Here is a 16,672-nt window from a genome sequence, read left to right on the forward strand (position 1 = left end):
ATAACCCCTTGTGGCCCAGCATCTGATGGCATCTAATCCTTTCTCGCTAAAGCCTTGAACCGCTGAAAGAATTAGACTTCCAGTAAAGAGGCTAAGGGACTGAGCAAGATGTTGGCGAATGGGTTACTCCATCACAAACGTGACGGATATCCCCCACGCTGGGATCGTTATAAGGCAGACAGGATATCTGTCACATTAACCCCCTCTGCCAAACTCTAATTCAGGCTCTAAGTCCCAAGATAGAAATCTTCGCTGGAACCAGTGCCGAGCAGGCTCTGATTGACGGTGATGCCTTCCAGGGCACAAACTCCAGACTTCTCCCACTCATAGGTTTTCTAGCCTTCATAGACAGCTTAAACACAATGTCGTCCTTCGACAGCCTGTGCTCCATGACCGCTTCTTTGGATCCAGCCTGCTGCCTTGCCCCACTACATACTCTACCTTCTCCAAAAGGTTTTGAAGTCAGAAAGTAACTCTTTGACTGGGACCAACTTGGTCTTTCTATCCAACCCATGCTCTATTGCAATAAGCCTTAAAACTTACCTTTGTCCTGGTCTAACATGACCAGTTGCCCGCGGTTGGCGTGTTGCACTTTTTGGTGCTATTCTTACTTCAAACTTTAAAAAATCATATGTCAGGTTCCCCTTATTGGATTTTTGGATTTTGGTTTCATTTTGTTCATTGAGATATATTCTATTGTTACCATTGAAGTGGGAACTTTATTTTATTGTTTTCATAACTTTTAACTGTTTTGTTACTTCTATATGCTTTTCAAACTTGCTTAGATTAAGCCTGTATGCTCTGTGCTTTTGCTACCTTGGGTTAAACTCAGGTTTCAGTTACTGAAACCTTCACTGGATCTAACAAAAATAGTGATATTATTATTTGTGGTGGACTAGCACCCACCCCAACTAATAATCCACCTCCTCACACCCACTGTGACATATCCTTAAAAGAATGAGCTCTGGTGATGGGTGTAACAATAAACTCTCTAGACTATTGTTGTATGAATGCTTTAAACTTCTGCTGCTATTGCTGTGCTTGCCTACAAGCTCGTTAAATTTGTAAAGTGTAGTTTTTGAAAATTAAGCAGTGAGACTGACTTTGACGAAACAGGAGCATGTATTTACTTCCAAATCTGCACTGCACTTGCTTTGAGTTCAAAAATGAATCTTTTCCAAACTACAGGAAAATGTTGAGTCTGACACTATCCTGTTTGTTCAACAGTTAGGCTTCTATCCCCCACAAAGCAATGGAGATACTAGCGTTTGAACTTCAAACCACTATTTTGAATTTTGTTGATTTGGGAGCTCCGGGCACCATGGCTATCTCTGAGGTGGATGAGTTTCATTTTAGCTGGTATAAACATTAATTTGATATTGGGCAAAGGTTCTTCAAAGACAGTTGAAATTAAATGTGGAGTACTACAGAACTTGTGCCTTTCCCTTCCTTTTAATGTTTACTTCAAGCCTCTTCACTCACTTTTAGTCAACCATAATCTTAATTATTACAATAACGCTAGCCATCCACAAATGGGAGCAACAAGTCACTCAGTTGACTGCACCTCCCCTTGTCCCATATATCAGTTGTCAGTATTGTGCACGTAACCACTGCACCTGCCGCTACCAAAGTACAACCCCAAGCTCAAGTTATGTTCAATCAATACAAATGGTGGTACAGCGATCAATTATAATTCATTATAGAAAAAGTCAATTTCCACATGTGCTTTGATCCAAATCATCCTTTATTCTTTTCGGTACCAAACAAACGAGACAGCCGACATGTTTCATTCACCACATCTGAACTTCCTCAGGGCACTTAAAATGCTTTGCTTCTACGTATTCCCATATGGTTCACGATTCATCATATATACACGGTCCTCATTTTCTCGACCGGTCCTAATACCCACATAGGTTCTCAACTGTTTCGCCATGATATAGGCTATACCATAAGTTTTGGGACGTGAGAAGGCTTATCAAGGCAATATGGTGCCTGATGATACATACTCAGATTTAAATTAAAATGCACGTAACAGCCTAGACGCTGATGAAACTAAAGTGGTGTTTCCGTTATATCATAATGTTAAGAGTTGTTGCCTCAGGGTAGGACGTATTCACTACCATCCAAGATTGGATGAGTAGAAAGTAGCTGACCCGGAATGCTCATTAGGTCAAAGATTTGGCTCAAAAATAAAAGCAAGAGCTAACCGTGCTGTGAGAGGACTACACCTTAAGTTTAAAAATAAAGTCAAGATATTGGGAGCTTTTCAGATTAGAGTCATGAGATTAAAACTCAAATGAATCACACCATTCAGTCTTTCTTTTGATACTATTATGCAAGTCTCAAAGATAAAAAAAGTTAAGGGTTGAGTGCTTTAATGAGGAAATACTTGGGGTGCATTCCAGTTCATTGTTTTTTACTTCTATGCCATTCTTGACAGAGGCCTTCCATATGTAAATCAGTTTTAGCCCTGCTCCAATAGAAATAGTTCGGCCTGAACTGCCATGTCAGGTCCTCCCAGAGGGGGAGCACAGGCAACCCCTGATGGTTACAAAAAGTCTCACCATTTCCAGTTTTAGGAGGCTACAGCAACTATTACCACGGTGGTGGTCGAGCTAAAATTGAATATGGAAATACATTTTGATGAAGATTTCACAGTCTATTATCAGTAGGCTTCAGTTGGTACAAAATTCTGCAGCTATGGCAGTCTGCAAAGTGAAAAAGAGTGCACATTTTCCCAGTACTTAGAGAAACTCCTTTGGCTCAAAAACTGTCAAGCAAATTAAATTCAATGACTCTGACTCTTGAAACTTTAGTTGGTATCGCTCCGGGCTATTTGAAGCATCATTTCAACTAGTTTCATCCTATAATAACCTTACAGTCAACTAGAAAACATATTTTCCTTGGGGTGAAACCATGGCGAGTTCATTATTGAAAATCTCCTAGAATAACTGAGCAATTCAGTAGCTTATGTCATTTAGGAAGAAACTAAAGACTCAGGGGGTCATTCTGACCCTGGCGGTCCATGACCGCCATGGCGGAGGGCTGGCGGTGCTTCCTGGGCTATTCTGACTGCGGCGGTAAAGCCGCGGTCAGAAAAGGGGAACCAGCGGTTTCTCACCGGTTTTCCCCTGGCCCAGGGAATCCGCCATGGCGGCGCTGCTTGCAGCACCGCCATGGGGATTCCAACCCCCTTCCCGCCAGCCTGTTTCTGGCGGTGTCCACCGCCAGAACCAGGATGGCGGGAACGGGTGCCGTGGGGCCCCTGGGGGCCCCTGCACTACCCATGCCACTGGCATGGGCAGTGCAGGGGCCCCCTAACAGGGCCCCACAAAGATTTTCACTGTCTGCTTTGCAGACAGTGAAAATCGCGACGGGTGCCACTGCACCCGTCGCACCCCTGCAACTCCGCCGGCTCCATTCCGAGCCGGCTTCCTCGTTACAGGGGCTTTCCCGCTGGGCCGGCGGGCGGCCTTTTGGCGGTCGCCCGCCGGCCCAGCGGGAAAGTCGGAATGACCGCCGCGGTCTTTTAATAATTATTCAGGCACAGCATCTGCATGCCCTTCATGCTCTTTGTTTGACTTAAAACCTTTGCTGTACACCTTTTAAATGTCTGCACAGTGGAATCGCAAATTACATAGGGCCTGATTACAACTTTGGAGAACGGTGTTAATCTGTCCCAAATGTGACGGATATAGACCTACCGTATTACGAGTTCCATAGGATATAATGGACTCGTAATATGGTAGGTGGTATATCCGTCACATTTGGGACGGATTAACACCGTCCTCCAAAGTTGTAATCAGGCCCATAATGTCAGCGCTTTCCGCATAAAAACTACATTCACCACTCAGTGGGACATCTAGTGAACAGCTTGTGATCTCACCCTCTTTTATGCTATGCAACAAAGAGGATAAGCATGCAATAATCTTTCCCGGTATTTAAGATGAGGAATATCTCTGTATCATGTCAAAAATCCCTTACAAACACATCTTTTACACTATATACCTATATTAGGTGTTGGTAGTAGTAGTAGTACCAGTAGTACCTCCTTTCCACATGTACAGTGTTGCTTGGATGAGGATGTTACCTTAAAAAACAAGAGACAAGAGGTGTCTAGCAAAACAGGAAATGGTTCATTTAATTAAACTTTACAGCTGGGAAAGCATTTATCGCATATGGGTCTGAGGACTGTCTCTCACAGTACATTGAGATGAAGGATGTTTTATACATTTCCCCGGGAACAATAAACCCATAAAGCATTCTTTCCCAAGTGAAATATGTGAATAGTTGAGAAGGAGTCGTAGATGCAATTTCCAGATAGGGAATGCAGCTGGGCCTCGGCCTGGTGTGGACAGTATGTGGGGCAGCAAGTACGTGTCCAGATGTCCGGCTTGGGGGGTGCATGACCACAGTGCGTACTGTGCATGCTGTGTCCTGATTGGCAAAGTGTGGCACCTAACTACATTAGGCATCCAACTTTATGGTGTTTTGGGAATGAATGCATCCCCCTGGCCATTTGTACTTTATTGGGGATCTCAGGGGATCATTGTAGTGTTGCTGCCCATCTGTGGGATCTATCTAAGCTTGTGTGTTTGGCTGACAGCTAACTGTTACCCCACCTGTGACCTGTCAGTCATTAACCTTCAGGCCTGGGTCACAGACCCTGTCTGACCACATACCTATGTGCTGGGGTTGACAGAGAGTTCATGATGGGGGAAGCCAACAGGGTTGATACGACTTTGTGCATGAAAATGTATAAGAAGATGTCTTGTTGTTGTGCGCTTTGATTAATCTGATGTGAGCTTTTCCCCCTTTACCTGAATTTTTAACTATACCATCAAACCCATAAGTCATGACAGTCACAGTGTTGGCTTTTTGTTGTTCCAGTACCCTCGCTACTTGAACCCTACCCAATTTAGGGACTGCATTTTTACAGCAGGAAATCCTCAATTGTAGGAAACCACACAAAAACTGTAACACTATGAAAATGGGCATCAATGACGTGCACAAACCAGTCAGCCACTGTGGGAGCCAGGAGAACCACTTTGTGTACCACTCCTGCCCAGGCACACCTACCTCTTCATGCATGTCCTTCTGTAGTCTGCGCTGTGCTTGAATGGCAAGTGTCAAAGTTCCATGTCAATTTCAGGTATGAACATGCAGCAGAATTCACCAATCTTGATACACACCCCACCCGCCATTGCGGTCATCAAGTCCAAGACATCCCGATGGTGCATCACTATGAGGTGGATGGCTCTCAGTTCTTCCTTGACTACATTAAGGCCGATCTTGGTATTGTTCATCATTTTGAGCATTTCCCACAGTATTATTTGCAACCAGCAACCATCTACTTTTGTCTGCAAGGTAAAGAGGGTTATGGACCCACCCGCCGATTCGTGGGCATCAGTGAACAGTCTAAACTCCTAAAAAAAAGTCCTTGCATTGAACCCAGCCAAAATAATCAGCAGTTCTTTCCCTTCAAGCTTGATGCAACAGTAGTGTTTTCTTCTTCAGTGGGTGTATGTACAGTTCAGATAGATCTTCTCCAAGGATGACCAAGGTTGGAGTGTGTATGGTGATGAGGGAGCAGAGGTGATGCCACCCGGGGAGGAGCTGGGTGTAACCAAACTCGCCTCACTACCAGTAGATGTCTGTCAGCACAGACGTGCCCCATTCCGTGTCTGAAATGTGCAGTATTATGCCACAATTCTTATTCGTGCCCAGCAGAGAGGTTCATTTGCCTCTAAAAAATCAGGAATACAATGGGATTTTCTGTTGGACTTTTTTCCTTATGCATGGTCATCCTCAGCCTTTTTGCCTCCTTCCTCCTGGTTTTTCTGACCTCTCGCTGTTGACTCTAGGACTCTGAGCACTTTATCACTGCTGCCAGTGCTAAAGTGCAGGTGCTCTCCCATCTAAAGTTGGTATGATTGGCTTATACCTAATTGGCACATTTATTTTACCTATAAGTCCCTTGTACAGTGGGATCTCTATACACAGGGCCTGTAAATTAAATACTACTAGTGGGCCTGCAGCACTGCTTGCGCCACCCACTGAAGTAGACTTTCAAACCTGCCTCAGGCCTGCTATCGCAGGACCTGTGTGTGCAGTTTTCTGCCACAGGGACCTGGCATCTAAATTTACTTGCCAGGCCCAGAACTCCCCTTTTACTACATTTAAGTCACCCCTAAGGTACACCCTAGCAAGCCTTATGGGCAGGGTGCCGTGTATGTAGAAGGCAGGACATGTGCCAGGTTGCGTGGCCTGTCCTGGTAGTGACAAACAGCCTAACTTGGTGTCTCACTGCTGTGAGTGCTGCCTTCTCATAGGATTGCATTAGAAATGCCCTGCCTTATGTCTAAGGTGTATTGTCTGATTTATGAGGGGTAACGTAGGCATGTTTGGTATGGTTGTGATGGTGATAATAAATGCTTCTTACTGGTGTAAGTGTATTTTTTATTACTATCACAGAAATGCCACTTCTAGAAAGTGTGCATTTATCTGTGCATATGACTCTGGTGTTTTACAGCTTGACTCCAATCCACGTCTCGGCAGAGTGACAGTTGGGGCTTTGTGCATACTTTTCAGACAGCCTGTACACAGGGAGGGTGGAGGTGTCACAGTGGTGCATCTGCATACTGAATAGTCTTCCTGGGCTGAGAGAAGGGAGAGGTGGGGCACACCTACATTTGTTAAGGCTGTGCCCTGGCCTCACACAATAGGGTTGTTAACGCCCGCTGATGTTTGGAGCCTGTGCTGAAGAAGAGAGGGGGCACTCCCAGAACCCGTTGTAACTGGCTGGAACCTCCTCTCCCTACAATTGCAAAACATTGTAAGGACTGAGTATAAGTACAGGGGAATTTTCCCCACAATTGGGAGACTCCTTGAACTTACCTGGAACTGGACACAGACTGCTGGAAGAACTCACCAGGAACCGCCACGGATGACTGCTGCTGTGCTGACCTCCGACCTGCTTGGTCACGAAAGAGGACTTGCCACTTGCTACATACTCCTTGTGCTGACCTGTTGTTGGGCCCTCCACCTGTGGGCCTTTTCCTGCAAACTTTTGCTTTGCTCCCCAGGGACAGGGTGCTGTGGCCCCTGACCCCTGCCATCTTGTGAAGCACGAGGAATGCTTTAATACTTGCCAAAATTAGCACTTGGGAAAGCGCTTCGCCTTTAATCCCTAAATCACTGGGAGCGTGCTCTTTTGTGCCCAAAAGACACCAACGTGACCCGGGTTCCTCCAAAGGAATAAATCGCTTTGTGAAGCGCTTTTGCTGCCGTGGGAATCACCGCCGCGACCCGGGCACTAACCATTTTACTTGCATCGAGGACGCGCTGCTCTTTGTGCCCCTGGGGCATCAACGAAACCGAAAATGAAGAACCTGGAGCAAGCGTTCTCCTGGCGGTGTCCCCGGGGCAGGGATTGCTCCGAGGAGCACCCCTGAGGCACCAGAAGGCTTTTATCTATCTGGGCCCAGACGATGCAGGAGACGGGTAGGAGAGGAGGAAGCCTCTCCCTGTCCTGCCGAGCCCAGAAGGGCTCTCTGTCGGATCGCAGGTTGGGTGGAAGCCTCGCCGGAGGCTCCCCTACGCCGCCGGTCCTTTGTTTGGCCTCGTGTAGGCCAGTGTTAATCTTTGCCCCCCCTTTGTGGAGGGCCAGTGAAGGCCCGGGGGGCCCCTGCAATGATCGCGGGTCCCGGAATGGGCCCGCCCTTGAAGCGAAGGGGGTGTGTGGCGCCCCCCACCTCCTGGCATTCTTCCCTTCGTTTAGCCCCCCTCCTGAGGGCCGGTGGAGGCCCAGGGGGCCACAGTGATCGTGGCCCCAGGAGGGGCCCGTCAGGAGTACAGAGGGGGTGTGTGCCACACCCCTCTAACCCAGAGTTGTCAGGGAGACCCCACGTTGCACAGAGGAGCGCCAGGGGCCTCTTCTTTGTTCTCCAAGCACTGAAGGTGCCTTCATCTTACAGGTACTTACTACAGACCGATATATAGAACATAGGTTCTTGCTAGAGACTTTTCTGATTTATATATTGCCTACCTGTTTGATGGTTTTTTTAAATATATGTGTGCAAATGTTCCTTTTATGGGCATAACATGCTAATATATTTTTATGACTTGCCATGCATATTCTAATGTTCCTACTATGGGCGTTTATGATATTCTTATGACAAGTGTTTTGGTGTAATAATGTGTTTCCTGACCACTGCTTATGTTGCAGAATACTGAGTTAACTGTGTGTTATACGTGGCTACTGCTAGTTTGCAGAGTAACTAATGTGTAACATTCTGACAACTGCTAAGGTGGCAGGATAGTACTGATATGTGATGTTTGGTCTAATAATTGCGTTGTGTACAATACAGTATATTTTCATATAATCTGGTGTTGTGTTTCCTTTGTGGTGGGGATATTGCGTCACATGTGTTGTGTGTGTTGTTCAAACGCTTTACACATTGCCTCTGGGATAGGCCTGAATGCTCATGCCAAGCCACCAAGGAGGTGAGCAGGGGTTATCTTGGACGTGTAACTCCCTTGCCCTGACTAGAGTGGGTAGGTTCTGCCTGGCTGATGTGTATACCCTAGCCAACCAGAAACCCCATATCTAACAGTTTCTGTATAATGAGGGGTTGCTCCATCCCTTCCCTCCATGTGTACCTATTTATCTCAGTATCCCAGAACTCGTGACACGGGTTATCTATGCTGTTATTTAACCCTCTCATATGAGACCAATTTCCCTTCATGTCATCGAGGTGGATGGCCCTGCACTGAAACTCTATGTCTGGGGTCGATTTGTTGTTAATGAAGACAGCCCCAAACATGCTAAGGGCCACCCTGGGACCGCAGATGGAAGCGGGGGAGGACGTGATTGTGCACTGATTAGCTGGTTTAGCTACCTCCAAGAATCCCTTCTCATGAAAATCTTGGGCGAAAGAGTGTCTTCAGCTATACCTTCCTTCCTACGCATCCTGTCTAGCTCAATTTAGTTGTCATTAGGTTCGGTCAGAAAGTACAGTACTATAGGATTTGTCTCAAATTGGGTCAGATTTACTACTACCCTATGCGGCCCCACTTTCTTAGGTTGTAACTTGCCCCTAATTCTACACAGGTACAGATTGAGGAGGCATTTTGCTACCTCAGGAGCTACTTCTTGAGATACATAGAACTATTGGTGCCTGCTGCGTGTGGTGTCAGCGAACAAACATGAAATGGCCCTGCTGATGTCTTAGAGCCCACAGTGTATCATGTGCTTATACCACGTGTCGTGTAAAAAACAAGACCGCTGAGTAGTGTGTGTGTGGGATGCTGGTGTTGGGTGCAGTGTAATTAAAGGTGATGTGTTTGGGGTCCCTAAGCAAACGTGATGACATTTTCCAAATAGACTCTGTTAGATCAGGCTGTTCTTTGGAAAGACAAGGATGCAGTAGCATCCCTAGGAACCAGAGAATGTATAAAGGTATGAAAGCTCATAACTTATGCATCGCTGTAGATCTTGAGGTGATTCTGGCTGAATTATAAACCAGTTTCTGGGTCGATAAAAGCAGGTCCGAAAGTCTTTGGGGAAGGTGTGGTACAGGATCCCGCTGGGGATGGATGTGAAAAAGTCATTGGGTTGTGTTGTTTCTCTTGATCTTGTTGGTTAAAAGAGTTCCTAGGAATAGTCTGTGGCTCCTGATCCTGCTAGGGATGCTAGTGTGGCCACAGAGAAGGTGATGGTTCATTGTAGAGGTGGTGCACCTAACGGCTCGACTGCAGACCTGTTAGCATTGTTGAGTCTCCCCCCTCTCTATGCTTAGCCAAATATACATTCGAATGGTATGCTTTATGGGGTGGTTCTCGTGTATACAGTTAGTTTCTAACTTTTTCATTGGTGCTGTGTTGCAATTGCCAAACCTTCAGCGCCCTAGTGTGTGCACAAGGAAGTGTCATCGGCGTGGGGGAATTATTTTTACCCTAGACATGTGGGAGGATGCAAAAGAGGATGTGTCAGTGAACACAGCGTGTCCTGAGGACACATGTTCACCCCGCTGGTCCCAGCACGTGGCGTGCCGCGTGACCCTCCCAAGTGGCACCAGGCGCTCGAACTGCTACTAGGCCTGGGCAGAGTTCATGGAGTTGCGCTACGCAGAGCTCTCTGAAGTGCCCAAAAAACTATGCTGCACTACGTGGAGTGCATTAGGTCGCACCGTTCACCCTGATTTTTAGCGCCCGGTGCTAGTCCCGCTCTGAAAAATCAGCTCGAATGACTCCCAGTGCAGCACAAAAGGGCACTGCTTCTTTTCTGCTGCTCAAGTTGATTTTCTACTGGAGCGGCTGCTACCTCAATGCAAAGTATGTACAAGGGAACTACTGGATCACTCAGGTAGTGGGAAATATATATATATATATACACAGGTTTACCAAATCTAATCTGGTGGGGCTGGATATACACAGGGAAATGAGCTTAACGTTATTCACAGATGCATCAAAATAGACTTTGAAAAAACAAATGCATGAAGAGTCACGATGCTAGGAAAATGCAATTGTTAGTTCACAGCAGCCTGCAATCTGGAAGCAAAATAACAAGCCTTACTTTGGCATCCAACAACAATTTGTAAGAATCAACAATAACTTCATTAAACATTAACAAAGAACACAATATTCAACATTTAGAACAGACACAGTGATGTTGGTCTACTGGCATCATAATGTCTAAGCAACACCATTTCAACTGGCAGGGTGAGATGCTGACTAGGCCCCAAAAAATCAGCCCTCCTGCAATACCTTAGCCCTACCCACTCCTAGCACATGTTATCCTGTGACCAAGGGAATCTCTGGGCTGCATGAAACTAGGGAAGCCTGATAAATTTGTTGATACCAGCTCCGGGTAAATGATTGCAACAATTTATGTGGTGAAAGAAAGGACTTACTTCAATGACCATAGACCCTTCTTGGCAAAACACAGCTATGCCTAATCTCTGGCATCTGAATTGCTTTAGTACCTTAAGTCTGACTTTACCCTATGTCACATCCAGAGATCCTGCATACCATCTGTGTCATGCCCAGCAGTCCAATTGAAGCACACCTCTCACTTCTTTCAAATTCTACTAGTGTTAAGAAACAGGTGGCACTAAGAAAGACAGCCTAATAAGATCGAGATGTGAGCCCTATATCACATCCAGAGCCTATGCATATCAACTGCATCACATCCAGCAATACAAGCAAAGGCACCTCTTAAAGCAGACAGCTGACCCTCTGTCGCACCCAGAGCCATATGAGTATCATGTGTGCCGCGCCCAGCGGTCCAAGTGGCCAGCAACCCAACAACCCTGTATTACACCCACAGGTCAATCGTCCCATCTGTGTTACGCCTAGTGGTTCAAGCGATCACCCTTCCTGATGCTGACAATCAAGAAAGTGACTTCCACAGATTATGATTTTTCTTAGTTTGCTACAGGCCAAATGCTAGGACTAAAGCTATGATGTAGTCTCATACCCTTGTGACAGCAGCTTCAGGACGGACCTCTGCCCTGCGTATTCAGCAGATCCTTCCATCAATTGCAGTGTCTGCTTACCTTTCAGGTGTCTTGTTGTCATGTGCATTGCTTAATCCGATGTCAACACCAGCTTCTGCATAGGCATGTGAAGGATTAGAAAGTTTTCTTTTAGCATTGTCTCTAGTTCTGTCTCCTTTTGCGAGTCATGGTATGAGTCTAGTCTTTTATTAGATCAGATTTGCCGTCCTTACAAGTGGGTATTATGCAAATAAGGTGTCACCATATATGGGTTGTCTGTAATAAGGCTCCTCTCAGCTTTTGGCACAGTATTTTGGTATTGTATAGGTGTTTGAATAGATAATTGCATAATTTCTTTCAAGACAGAATTCTGTAATCATAATCCATTCATGTTATTTCCGTTTCAGAGGCCTCGCAAAATGTAATACCTTACACACAGTGCAGCTTTTATGACTCTTCTTTAAGTCTAGGAGCGACTTTATTTATCAAAAAGCATGCCAATGGGATCTTCCAAAGATCTACAGCTAAAAAACAGTCATTTACCTTATACTGCCCTTCTGTGCCCGGGGTGTCTCTCTTAATGACAAGAATCAGATAGCCAATATTCTTTAAAAAGCTGTGCACACTTTTTGTCAACAAGAATAATAGTGTTTTGCAAGGGTTTTCTGGCTGTGTTTCTGTAATGGCCTGGGGCCTAGTACAGATCATGGAGTCTGTCATACAATGAGTCCCTCTCCTGCCGTTTGACTTTTTTTAATAGCATGAGCCATGGATTTTCAATCTTGCCCGGTCTACACTTGTGATTTGTAAGACTGTCAGTATTTATAATAATTCACATTGATACGACGTCCTGTGATACAGCACAAATATAATGCTGAAGTACAGAGTAATGACTGCTGTTACCAAATTCTAAAGTTTAATATTAGGCACCAGTAAACAGCCTCCTACGGTCTCACAGTGATTACCGGAGCAGGTGATGCTACCAGTGTCTTGAGCATGAAACTGAAGAGTATTTTAGACTTAACATAACGTTTTTGAGATCTGGCGTTAGGCAAGACCTTTTGATTTTACTAAAACTGCATGTACAGTATACTTAGAGCGGCTTTTAGCCAACCCTCTCCATCCAGTGATTCTATATCATTCACGTTTTTCTTCTGGCCACCCCAGCATACAGCATGGTTAGTGGGTCATCCCACTTCAGCCATAGGTTAACTTCACTGAAAGTGACGGCATTCTGCCCTTTTACAAGGAGCATATTCACTCCCAAAGTACTTCACTCAAATGCCTGGGATGACTAAGGCAATGTGTTGTTTGAGACAAAATTATTTTGGCTTTTAGCCGTTTTTTCTGATTTGGTGAATACCCGACAGCTATCCCCCACAATGCTAGACCTATTGATGTTGCCAATGCGTGTTTTGCCTGGGATTTTTTTTATCTGTGAGAATGTGTATTATTAGTTGGGGGAATGCAGGTCCTTACCAAGTATTAATGTCACAATTTCATACCAGGTCCGAGTTAGGTGTCAATAATTTAAACCTGACCTCAACCCTTTGATGCTGTAGAATAGAGTAGACAGGCTTAACCCAGGAGAAATGTATAAAGCATTTATCAGTACTAAAACATTTAAGACAACAAAATAAAAATCTCACTCCTATTTGTAAGAAATGAAATGAACAAACAAACACACAAATTGTAAAAATCAGATGTAGGGAACCAAAGACATAATTTGTAGAATTTTTAAGTCACAATCGTGCCAAAAAGCGCAAAGTTCCAATTGAGATTATCTGGTTGCACTACAATGGGTTCTGGTGAACTACTACCAGTCGGGTACAAAGACCACATTTGTCCCTATGGAAAGTTTACCTTCTAACTTAGAAGATTTTCTGGAGAAAAGTCTGAATGAGTGCTTGACAATGGTGAAGCGTGGGTCCTTGGTAAAAATCTCTGCTCTGGCAGGAATGTTGGCATGGTTGTCATTAAAAACAGGAAGCTCTGAGTGGGTGAACTCCACAATCTGTGTTAAAGAAGGTTTCATCAGTGGTTGGATGCTGTTCGATGCTGATCTTGAAGAAGCCTCTTAATGTTCGGACTTAAAAACTTTTCTGTAAGTCGAAATCCTTTCACCGGGGTGAACATGCAATTTGAGTCTGATCGGCGAATCAATGTCAACAGCTGTGGCTTCAGTGCTGGTCCTTGTCTGCACTGGTTCTCTGGAGGAAAAGTTCTGAAAAAGTTTCTATGTGTTCAGTTTTGTAGGTTTGAGGATCAGAGGAATACCCTTTAACACCAGCTAAGGGCCCAGGACCTCACCAGAGCCTCTCTGTCCCAGAAGCCATCAGTAGGGTCTGGGGCAAATCCAATTGGAGCTGTTCACCTGGGCTTTTGGGAAGTAGGCTTCATGCACCTTTTGTGGCCCTATAGCTTAACAGAAGGCTGCCAACTGACCCTGGGAGTCTACTTCATGGTCCTGGGTACAACTAGAAATAGGTCCAGCTCTTGGGATTTCTCTCCACAGGTTTAACAGCAGGTGCAGCCCTTCATCTGTCTTCCACAGGTCCAGAGGAGTTCTGAAGAAAGTATCCAAAGATATCACATTTATGCCTGGCACCAGCTTGTGGCTATGGGAAAGAGGGAAAAAGTTCCCAGGGGCTTCCCTACTCACTTTTACATCATGTCCTATGGGTTGGGCCCTAAACAATCTCACAGTGCACTGCTCTGCCAAAATCCACCTTGGCATTACTTTTCTTTCTCTGGGCGAGCTTTGGGCACACCTCTGAAGTGTGTGTGTAGTAAAAAGAGAAACTTCCCCTGCAAACCAGTTTTGAAACAGGTTATCTGATCACTGGGATTGTGCCATCCTGTCTATGTGGACAACGGAAAGGGCACATGTAGGGACAAGTTACATCTGCCTGTAGCAAGGAATGCCTCTTTGAAGCTTGTGTAGTTGGTGTGCACATCCTCTCTTCTCCTACCACCCAAGGCACTTTTTAAAAACTTTTCCTGGGAGCCATTCATGCCACATTGCTGGGAGCCAGCAGGATACCAGTGTAGTGTTTAAATCGTATCCTAGCTAGTGCCATCTGAAATAAGTCATGTAATAAAGCAACTCAGTATTTTCTATGGCACAGCTAACCCTGCTACAGTGAAAAATGGGCTTGAGGCCTTTTGCAGTGTAAGGGGGTGTACAAATAAAACACTATGCACCCTTCCTTGGGGCTCGTAAGGCCTATTTTATGGGAAACACTATAATTTAAAAGTATGGTTTGTGCCTGTTAAAAATGCGATTTTAATAGGTCAAAAAACTACCCAGTGAAGCTGCCTTGGCAGTCCTAGAACCATGTTTTACATGGTCATCTTTGTGATGGCACAATAAGTGTTTCAATCCACTGGTGATTATTCAAATTAAAGGCCCTGGGTACATACGGTGCCATAGAGTAAAGCTTTATATGTCGGTTAAATGTGTCAATCAGTATTTTAACCAAGTCCACAAATTATTAGGGGTCATTGCACAGGCACTGGGGCCTGGTTAGGAGGGCCCAAGTACATAGAATCCAAAAACCAACATCATCAGTCCAAAATAATGGGAGTTATCCTGGCAAAATAGGCACTTTCTTACACTTTTGTTTTTTTGTTAAGGATTGTAACTAGTAGGCTTTACTAATAACCGACTCCTTGGTAATCAATACTATTGCAACAAATTGCTGAAAGACTTACTCAATGCTTCTGGGATTTAAACCTGTGAGGTAAAGTTTTAAAATTAATTTCTAAAGAAAACGTTTAATTTAGTCAGTGTGATGTTTTACTAGATTGAAGCTAAAACAGCTGTTAAAAGAGATACATAAATATACAATTATTTAAAGGTGCAGGTAAATGATCATTTTATTTTGAACTACTGTATAAAAACAGTAGATGCCTAGTCACAGGATCATTGCAGTATGCCTTGTACTATTGCTCATACGAGTCTCAAGCAACAATTCAAAATTCTGGAGACAATCTATAAAACAGCTAAAAAGTGAGAGCCTTTCTTTGCATTTAAGTTGTCAAATGATAACCATGATAAATAAAGCATTTTTTGTGAGCTGGAGTAAAATGTGATCCATCCTTAACAGAGATGTCCCATATTCACTAGCTGCAAGCCATCTTTCTGAAAGGATGGTGTTCTATATGAAATTAGGTGAAGTTTATCATGGTCTGACCATCAGGGTTGTAATGTAGCGGTCAGACCACGACAGCAGCGGCGGTCCTGACCGCCACCATGAGGCTGGTGGTCTCAAGACCCCCAGCCTTGTAATGAGGCCCTCTGTGTCCTCCACCACTGCTGTTTGGTAAGCCTTCAAGGCAGTGGTACGGGGCCAGATAATAGCCTATGTGGCAAGGCACTGGTGGGGCAGAGAGGGATGTGAGCTGGAGGGGCAGTTGGTTGAGTGGAAATCTCAATATATGGCCCGGCTCAGTCTGAGGCAAGTGACCGCTAGTGAGATGAAATGAGAGGTATATTGATGCCTGAAGCACCAGGAGGCCAAGGGGATCTTTAGACCAAAAGCAATGTAAATTGTGAGAGGTGGGAAATAAGGTAGTGAATTTGCTAGCATGGCTCATGCAGCAAGAGGAGGGACAGAGCTGGATGCACAAGGTTGCCACACCAACTGGTCACGAGTATAAAGAACAGCTGAAATAGCACAGGCACTTCTCAATGCCCCATGTCTAGGCAGCACCACGACACACGATTTTCATGGACTTCTGGCTGACAGCCATATGCCAATGCTGGGGAGGAGGCAGTGAAGCTTCTGGAGGAAAAGCTCTAGGAGGAGAAGATCATGGAGGCATTGTCTGAAATTAACAATGGTAAGGCCCCCTGCCCTAATAATTCCCCATATGAATCATATAAATGCATTAGGATACAGGTAGTAAAGCCAACACAGACTATGCTGTCTGAGTCCGGATGGAAGAGGGGACGGCTGAAAGATCTGCAACAGGCAACAGTGGTTCTCAAACATAAGGAGTGCCCCTCCACCCGGTGTTCCTGTTTCACTCCTGATTGTGCAGGTGAAACTACTGGCAAAGGTGTTGGCAAATCGCATGATGCAGCTTATGTATCAGGTGGTGGTACAGGACCAATCAGGCTTTATGACATATAGGTCCACCTGGCACAATCTCCACTGCCTTTTCAGATG

The 16,672-nt window shown here is 45.0% G+C and overlaps 1 protein-coding gene across 1 annotated transcript in view; it reads left to right on the forward strand.

The window, feature by feature from the left end:
* The window catches only part of ENTREP2 (endosomal transmembrane epsin interactor 2), a 1,414,698-nt gene that overhangs the window by 36,834 nt on the left and 1,361,192 nt on the right, over positions 1 to 16,672 (forward strand). The gene's annotated exons all lie outside the window — the stretch shown is intronic.

The sequence above is a fragment of the Pleurodeles waltl genome, chromosome 3_1 (genome assembly GCF_031143425.1).
Source record: "Pleurodeles waltl isolate 20211129_DDA chromosome 3_1, aPleWal1.hap1.20221129, whole genome shotgun sequence".
NCBI lineage: Eukaryota > Metazoa > Chordata > Amphibia > Caudata > Salamandridae > Pleurodeles > Pleurodeles waltl.